Source organism: Bos mutus, chromosome 16, assembly GCF_027580195.1.
Source record: "Bos mutus isolate GX-2022 chromosome 16, NWIPB_WYAK_1.1, whole genome shotgun sequence".
Lineage (NCBI taxonomy): Eukaryota > Metazoa > Chordata > Mammalia > Artiodactyla > Bovidae > Bos > Bos mutus.
This window is the reverse complement of record NC_091632.1, coordinates 74,653,699-74,663,612: the sequence shown is the minus strand read 5'-3', so window position 1 is coordinate 74,663,612 and position 9,914 is coordinate 74,653,699. Positions and strand designations below refer to the sequence as shown.

At 39.1% G+C, this 9,914-nt stretch overlaps 1 pseudogene; it reads left to right on the top strand.

The window, feature by feature from the left end:
• The first annotated feature begins 202 nt into the window (after nucleotides 1–202).
• On the top strand, nucleotides 203–9,695 carry LOC138991153 (tigger transposable element-derived protein 1-like; annotated as a pseudogene).
• The last annotated feature ends 219 nt before the right edge of the window (nucleotides 9,696–9,914 follow it).

Here is a 9,914-nt window from a genome sequence, read left to right as displayed (position 1 = left end):
ATTTATCATTAAGTTTTAAATTCATTCTTGTTTCAGAGTAAGCCCATGCGTGCATGCTGAGTCCCTTCCATCATGATTCCCTCATAGTAAAGCACACTGAACATAATTAGATCTACTATGAAGCTGACAAATGGTGAAATAGTATTGAATTTCTGCTGCTGGGGAAGTTGAAGAAAGATGTGCAGGAAGTGATGTATCTCCAATGGGACAAACATTCAGCTTTGACCTGGAAGTAGAAGACACTCATGCTACCAAATGTGAGAAAACAGCCCTTGACACTGCTGATAACCCCGATGCAGGACGCAGAGTAGACAGTAACCTCAGGATCACATAGGCTGAAAGTAAGACCTTTTCAGAGGAAAAAACAAAGGTGCTGACAGTATAGTGTTAGAAAAGTGTTTAGGCTCTAGATGGATTTCCTGGTTTGAGTTGAACATAGCCTATGACCTTGGGCATGTCACTAACCACTCTAAGCCTGTCATTACGAAAAAACAATGACCTCCACCTGGTACACTGCTGCATTAAATGAGAAAATCTAAATAAAGTACATTTCACATTTTTTAAAATAATATAGAATACAATAATAAACATGTGCTCATGCTCAGACACTCAGTGGTGCCTGACTCTTTGTGACCACACGGACTGTAGCCCACCAGGCTTCTCTATTCATGGGATTTCCCAAGCAAGAATACTGGAGTGGATTGTCAGTTCCTTCTCTAAATAAACCTATATTTCCATTTTACTATCCTCAAAAGATTTGGCATAACTATCTCTATTCTCAACTAAATGCTGAGGTTTTGGGGGTAAGAATTTTATCATATTTATGAATACATTAGAGTATTAAGCATTTGATGAATAACATAAACTTTTGAGTAGCCACAGTTACAATAGGGTATGAGGGTTTTCTGCAATAGTAAGAAAAAAATGATTTTAAAAAATTCACTAATGACAAGCTATTCATAGTAAAAGCATGCGATTTACAAACTGAAATCATCCTTTGCACCATATTTAGCATATGCAGAGTACATCATGAGAAACGCTGGGCTGGAAAAAGCACAAGCTGGAATCAAGATTGCCGGAAGAAATATCAATAACCTCAGATATGCAGATTACACCACCCTTATGGCAGAAAGTGAAGAGGAACTAAAAAGCCTCTTGATGAAAGTGAACGAGGAGAGTGAAAAAGTTGGCTTAAAGCTCAACATTCAGAAAACGAAGATCATAGCATCTGGTCCCATCACTTCATGGGGAATAGATGGGGAAACAGTGGAAACAGTGTCAGACTTTATTTTTGGGGGCTCCAAAATCACTGCAGATGGTGACTGCAGCCATGACATTAAAAGACACTTACTCCTTGGAAGGAAAGTTATGACCAACCTAGATAGCATATTCAAAAGCAGAGACATTACTTTGCCAACAAAGGTCCGTCTAGTCAAGGCCATGGTTTTTCCAGTGGTCATGTATGGATGTGAGATTTGGACTGTGAAGAGAGCTGAGTGACAAAGAATTGATGCTTTTGAACTGTGGTGTTGGAGAAGACTCTTGAGAGTCCCTTGGACTGCAAGGAGATCCAACCAGTCCATTCTGAAGATCAGCCCTGGGATTTCTTTGGAAGGACTGATGCTAAAGCTGAAACTCCAGTACTTTGGCCACCACATGTGAAGAGTTGACTCATTGGAAAAGACTCTGATGCTGGGAGGTATTGGGGGCAAGAGGAGAAGGGGACGCCAGAGGATGAGATGGCTGGATGGCATCACTGACTCGATGGACGTGAGTCTGAGTGAACTCCGGGAGTTGGTGATGGACAACTCACCATGGCATGATGGTGTGCTACGATTCATGGGGTCGCAAAGAGTCGGACACGACTGAGCGACTGAACTGAACTGAACTGAGCCCAAGGGTTTCTATCAGCTCCTTAATGAGGATAAACTAGAAATTCAAACCTACATGAGAGTAGATTATTGCCCCATATATTTGTGGCTCCTCTCTTGAATTTGCACCTCACCATGGACTCCCTCTTTAGGGAAGTGTACTCACCTCCACGCTGTTGAACCCAGATGTGAAATGTGAAACACACCACAGAAACGTGTATATTACCTCTGAGCCGAACCTTAAAACTCACAGTTTGCCATTTTTCCCCTCTGCTTTGAGCCCAGAAATGTTCCAGCAAAAATCATTCAGTCAGCCTGATGTTTGGGTGAAGATGACACGGAGCAGAGAAAAGGCCAAGGGTTCAGGATGGGGAGCATGTGATTTTTTTTTAAATAAAATTTTTGAAAAAAAAAAAAAAAATAAATAAAGGCTTCTTGGACATCAAAAAAAAAAAAAAATTCTGTTATGCAGAAGACAAGAACCAAATAATCGCTGGTGAACTAAGCAACTGAGAATTGACAGTTGCCTGTTTCCAAAGCATGACTTCACCTCAGTTGGCTGTGAAAGTGAAAGTCACTCAGTCATGTCTGACTGTTTGCAACCCCATGGACTATATAGCCCACCAGACTCCTCTGTCCATGGGATTTTCCAGGCAAGAATACTGGAGTCGGTTGCCATTCCCTTCTCCAGGGAATACTCTTGACCCAAAGGTGAAACCCAGGTCTCCTACATTGCAGGCAGATTTTTTACTGTCTGAGCCACAAGGGAAGCCCCAAGAGAATAGCAAAACTTCACTGAATGTGATTGGTGTGTATTGCATATAACTATGTTTACTCTAACTGCAGGAGAAACTGCCTGTATTCATCATCCTACATTGTGAATTCATGTATTCTGCTCAAGTCCTTCAGTTATTTGTATGATGCATTTTTATGAAGCATTTTTTCAATCCTCCACATGATACAAATAAACCATACCTGATTAATGCTAACCAGATTTTAGTAAGTGGAGTAGGGACTAGGTGAGGGGCCTATTAATAGTCCCCTTACAAATGTGCTTAAACAAGATTTACTTTTTCGAGGTTTGTTGATATTCTTCGATGTCAATGGTATATGATTAAACAGTATTTGTTCCTGAAAGGTCAAAGGAGGTCTATGTGGAGATATTCAATAGGACACAAAAAATCACCATAGAATATGATATATTTAAATTCCTTTTAGTTGCATATACAAACACTTTTAAAATTATGCAACATAACTCTTATAGTGGTCCATAACTTTTTTTTTTCCATTTTATTATAAGATCTATGGCTTCCCTGGGGACTCTAGTAAAGAATCTGCCTGCAATGCAGGAGACTTGGATTAGATCCCTTGATCAAGAAGATAGCTGGGAGAAGAGAATGACAACCCACTCCAGTATTCTTGCCTGGAGAATTCCATGCACAGAGCAGCCTGGTGGGCTACATTCCATGGGGTCTCAAAGAGTTGTACACAACTCAGACTATCAGTTTCACCTTTTTTTCACATGCTGGCCATACTAGCCTCTATTTTCTTGCCTCAAAGTGAAAGTCCTTGTTTTGTTAGTAATATACAAAAGAAAATCAGTCTTGGACTAAGATATAACTTATAAAAATATATAAATATAGCAAATCAATTCAGCACAGTAAATTGTATTATATGATATGATTGAGAAGTAGAAAACTCCTTTTAAGTCCCTTATAACAATTACAATTTTCAAAATAAAAAACTCAATGTAGTAAGCATATTTCACACAATTATTTTGAATAGGGTATTATGCTTCTTTGATGACACAAAGAACTTAATAATTTTTCAGTGACTTTGAGATATTTTGTAAAGATTATTCACTATTATACCCTAAGGGTATAAAACTGCTGAATACCAGAGTGTGCTCTGAACTGATGAACAGGCAAAATAAAAAGCTACATGAATGGAAGTTTTCTATATTGTAAATGCTAATCAGTTACTATGTAGAGTTTACATGAGTTAGGCTTGAAAAGCCATCTCCAAAGTAAGTCGTGTTAGTTTCTAAATACTGGCACTTTTCTACATGTAAAGCTCTAGGTTCAAGATCATCCTGTTTTGCCTAGAGATCTGTCCTTTCTGGTCCATAAACACATGGAAAGGAATCTGCTTTGTTTACCTTGTCAAAAGTCACTGAAATAATATCAGCCAAGAATTGAGTGGAATATTCTGGTGAGGAATCTTAGAGTAAGAGGAAATCATTCCACAGATTGTCTGATATTTCACAATGATTCAATTTCATACCACTGGGTAAATCCAGAGGAGCACAGGAAATCTCCCAGTATTACTCACTATTCCCTGGGGCAGTCCTAAAATATCTGCATATTACCACTTTATTGCAGAATAAGAACTTGTATAAACCACTGAATTATTTTTTTTGTAAGTATGTGCATACACATATATACACACATATACTCATTGGAAAAGACTCTGATGCTGGGAGGGATTGGGGGCAGGAGGAGAAGGGGACAACAGAGGATGAGACGGCTGGATGGCATCACCAACTCGATGGACGTGAGTTTGAGTGAACTCCAGGAGTTGGTGATTGACAGGGAGGCTTGGCATGCTGCGATTCATGGGGTCGAACTGAACTGAACTGAATTGATACATTTATTTATACATACCTCATTTTGTTTATCCATTTATCCATCAATGGAGATTTAGATTATTTCCGCTTTATGGCTGTGAACATTAACTGTACAAATACCTATTTCAGTCTCTACTTTCAAGTCTTTTGAGTGTACAACCAGGATTAGAATTGCTGAAGCATATGATAATTATTTTTAATTATTTTGAGGAACTGCCTGAATTATAACTGCAGATGTGTGTGTGTGATTTTTAGAAGTACTTTCTTAAGTTTAAAAGGTGAAACTGTTTATATTTAAAAAAAAAAAGGTGGATTCATTTCGATGTTGGGCAAAACTAATACAATATTGTAAAGTTTAAAAATAAAATAAAATTTAAAAAATTAAAAAAAAAAATGGAAAATGGAAAAAAAAAAAAAAAAAACTGTCTTTGTAAAATATTTTGATAATCAAAACAGGCAAATATTGAAAACAAATTTATGGTTACCAAAGAGGAAGGGTAAATTAGTAGTTTGGGGTTAACATATACACACTACTATATATAAAATAGATAAAAACAAGGACCATCTGCATAGAACAGGAACTATATTCAATATCTTGTAGTAACCTACATGCAAAAGAATGTGGAAAATAATATATATATGTATGTGTGTATGCTCAGTCATGTCCAACTCTTTGTGACCTCATGAACTATAGCCCACCAGGCTCCTCTGTCCATGGGATTTTCCAGCAAAGTATACTGGAGTAGGGTGCCATTTCCTCCTCCAGGGGATCTTCCTGACCCAGGGATCAAACCTGAATCTTCTGCATTGGCAGGTGGATTCTTTATCTCTTGAGCCACCTGGGAAGCCAATATGGATGTCTATGTATACACATATATACATATTACTAAATCACTTTCCCACACACCTGAAACTAACACAATATTATAAATTAACTACACTTAATTTTAAAAATAAAACAAAAAAAACTAGTTTATAGGTAAAAAATAATAATTTAAATTTTAAAAACAAGACTATTTTAAATATTTCAATGGTACCACAGAATAAATCTAAAAGTCTTTATCCAGACTTCACAGAATCATCAAATTTCTTGTAGAGCCTGCTTGATGCATATGTTGCACTCAAGAGAAATCACACGTGTTCAGTGATCCATATGCTGATCACTGACAAACGCCAACCCACCTTCCACAGTTCACTACTGTTAGCAAGACTACTGCATTTTTTAGGCCACAGATAGTCAAGGATATTTGTCTTTGCATTTTAGTTACATTTTACCTCCATCTCATTTCTCTTGGGCTCCAAAATCACTGCAGAGAGTGACAGCAGCCATGAAATGAAAGGTATTTGCTCCTTGGAAGAAAAGCTATGCAAACCTAGATAGCATATTAAAAAGCAGAGATATCACTTTGCCAACAAAGTTCTGCCTAGTCAAAGCTATTATTTTTCCAGTCAAAGCTATTACAAAGTCATGTACAGATGTGGAAGTTGGACCATAAAGAGGGCTTAGCACTGAAGAATTTATGTTTTCAAACTGTCGTGCTGGAGAAGACTCTTGAGAGTCCCTTGGACTGCAAGGAGATCAAACCAGTCAATCCTAAAGGGAATCAACCCTGAATACTCTTTGGAAGGACTGATGTTGAATCTGAAGGTCTAATGCTTTGGTCACCTCATGCAAAGATCCAACTCACTGGAAAAGACCCTGATGCTGGGAAAGATTGAAGGCAGGAGAAGAGGACAACAGAGGGTGAGATGGACAACTGACTCAATGGACATGAGTTTGAGCAAACTCTGAGAGATGGTGAAGGACAGGGAAGCCTGGCTTGCTGCAGTCCCTGAGGCCACAAAGAATTGGACATGACTTAGTGACCGAACAACATGACATGTTATCACTTATTTTTTTCATATATTCCTCTTCATTTCAGTGTCTTACATAAGCCAGAATGTACCTATAGAGATTATATTTTATGTCTTTCACACTGATCCCCTCTCCCTACACTACATTTTCCTGTGAATGAAATCTGAAGGCAAGATTCCTATTGAATCAGAAGGGAGCACAGTGCACCAGAACCCCTGAATAGGAAGGGGTTTCTTCCGACAACATACCTGTCCCTCCCTTATAGACCAATTCACTTCCGAGACAGTGATTTATATCCTTCCCTGCCACTGAGGTCCATTGTTTACTGGTGGTCTAGTATAATAATGCTCTTGTGTGTAGGGATAGAAAAAAAAATAAGAAATGAATGAGGACCACAGTTCAAAGGAAAGCTCATGGCTCTTCTCCATCCACTCTCTGTCCACCACGCAACCCTCTATCCCCAGGGAGAAAAAGTGCTGCTGTGATTCAACAGGCTTTACAACATGGAATTATTAGTCATATCACTCTCAGCTGGAACTTCCTCTCTTCAGATGCTTGCTTTTTCTCCCCCACATAAAGATGTGCCCTAAATCCTGGATGCAACTGGCTTGAGAACCACCCCCTTCCCATCATCCCTGTTAATTGCTGAATGTTTTATTCCCTCAAATTCATGATTAGGTATCTAAACCCCACTGTGATTATATTTGGAGGTGAGGACTTTGGGAAGTGACTAGACCATGAGGGTAGAGCCCTAGTAAATGGAGTTGGCACTTTCATAAGAGGAAAGCTAGTTCACTCTTTCCACCAGGTGAGCATACAAGGAGAAGTCAGCAGCCTGCTGACTGAGGGCTCTCAGCTCAGTTCAATTCAGTTCAGTCTCTCAGTCGTGTCCAACTCTTTGTGACCCCATGGACTGCAGCACGCCAGGCCTCCCTGTCCATCACCAACTCTCAGAGTTTACTCAAACTCATGTCCATTGTGTTGGTGATGCCATCCAGCCATCTCATCCTCTGTCGTCCCCTCCTCCTTCCACCTTCAATCTTTCCCAACATCAGGGTCTTTTCAAATGAGTCAGTTCTTTGCATCAGGTAGCCAAATGTTGGAGTTTCAGCATCAGTCCTTCCAATGAATATTCAGGACTGATTTCCTTTAGGATAGACTGGTTGGATCTCCTTGTAGACCAAGGGAATCTCGAGCCCTCTCCAGCACCACAGTTCAAAAGCATCAACTCTTCAGTGCTCACCAAAATCCAAAATCATGTAGGCACCCTGATCTCAGACTCCTCACCTCCAGAACTGCAATAAATAAATTTCTGTTACTTATATGCCACCTTGTCTATGGTACTTTGTTAAACAACCCAAGCTGATCCAAGAAACACATCTGGCACAGGTGCTGCCCTCAGCTCATGGGCACGTTTCTTGATTTTCATCCACTTACCATATGATTAATTGATGTTTTCTCACACTGAAATAGTCACATCAAGGTTTGAAATTCAGGTCAAAAGAGAAGAAAGGAAAATCAAATCCTTCAGTCTGCTTTGCTTCTAGGCTACCAAGGTTTGAATTCCTTCTCTTCAAGCTAGAAGTTGAATATTCTCCATCTAAGACTTAGTTGGTCTAACTCATCTATTAATAACTAATTTTCTCCATATCAGACATATTGCTGATACGGAGACAATTTATGTGGTCTGGCTAGAAGATGAAATCAGCCACAACATTGCTCCAAGACAAAGCTCAATCCAGAACAAGGCCCTAACTCTCTTCAATTCTGTGAAGGCTGAGAGAGGTGAGAAAGCGGCAGAAATCTGGAGTTAACAGAGACTTGTTCATGAGGTTTAAGGAAGGAGGCCATCTCCATAACACACAAGTGCAAGGTGAGACAGTAAGTACTTGTGTAGAAGCTACAGCAAGTTAACCAGAAGATTTGGTTAAGATACTTAATGAAGGTGGCTACACTAGACAATGGGTTTCTCAGGTGGCTCAGTGGTAAAGAATCTGCCTCCCAAGCAGGAGATGCAGGTTCACCCCTTGGGTCGGGAAGATCCCCTAGAGAAGGAAATGGCACCCTACTCCAGTATTCTTGCGTGGAAAATTCCATGGATAGAGGAGCCTGGTAGGCAATAGTCCATGGGGTCACAGAGTCAGACACAACTAAGCTACTTGAGCACGGCACACTAGAAAACAGATTTTCAGTTGTAGATGAGACAGCTTTATATTGGAAGAAGATGCCATGGAGTACTTTCATAGATAGAAAGGAGAAGTCAGTGTCTACCTTCAAAGATTCAAAGAACAGACTGACTCTGTTGTTAGAGGCTAATGCAGCTGGTGACTTTAAGTTGAAGTCAGTGCTAATTTACCATTCTGAAAATCCTAGGATCCTTAAGAATTATCCTAAATCTAATCTGCCTGTGTTCTAGAAATAGAACAAGAAAACCTATATGACAACACATCCATTTACAACATGGTTTACTGACTATTTTAAGCCCACTGTTGAGGCCCACTGTTCAGACCAAAAAAAAAAAAAAAAGATTACTTTCAAAACTATTACTGTTCATTGACAATATATCTGGTCACCCAAGAGCTCTGATGGAGATGTACAATGAGATTAATGTTATTTGCATGCCTACTAACACAATATCCATTCTCCAGCCCATGGATCTGGATCAATTGTGACTTGTGAGTCTTATTATTTAAGAAATACATTTGGTAAAACTTTACTTGCCAGAGATAGTGATTCCTCTCATATATCCAGGCAAAGTAAATCAAAAACCTTCAGGAAAGGTTTCACCATTCTAGCTTCCATCAAGAGCATCCATAATTCACGGGAAGAGACCAAAAGATCAACATTAATAGGAGTTTGGAAATGGCTTATTTCAAACCTCTTAGAGGACTTTGAGGGGATCAAAATTTCAGGGGAGGAAATAACTGCAAAAGTAGTGAAAATAGCAACAGAAGCAGAAGTGGTGCCTGAAGATGTGACTAAATTGCTGCAATCTCATGATAACACTTTAATGAACGAGGAGTTACTTCTTATGAATGAACAAAGTGATGTCTATAGATTGGCTTTGCTGTGCATTGGGTAAGCAGACCCAGGTTTGGTTAGGTTTCATGACAGGTTTGAGAGCATTTACTCCAATTTTGAAAGGAGGTCTACTGTGAGTAAACCACTATCAAACAGACTGTATGCTTCAGAGAAGCTGTTTGTGAAAGGAAAAGTAAATCAGTCCAGGAAGTTTTACTGTTGTCTTATATTAAGATTGGCACAGCCACCCCAACCTTCAGCAAATAGCATCCTGATCAGTCAGCAGAAACATGAAAAGATTATGAATTATTCCGTTCAGTGAAAAGATTATGGCTTGCTGAAGGCTCAGATGCTAGCATTTATTAGCAAGAAAGAGTTTTTAATTAATAAACATAACTTTTGGAGACACAATGATATTGTATACTTCATAGACTATGGTATAATGTAAATGTAACTTTTATTTGCTTTAGGAAACCAAAAAAATCATGGGACTCATTTACTGCAATATTCGCTATCTTGCAGTGGTCTGGAACTAAACTCA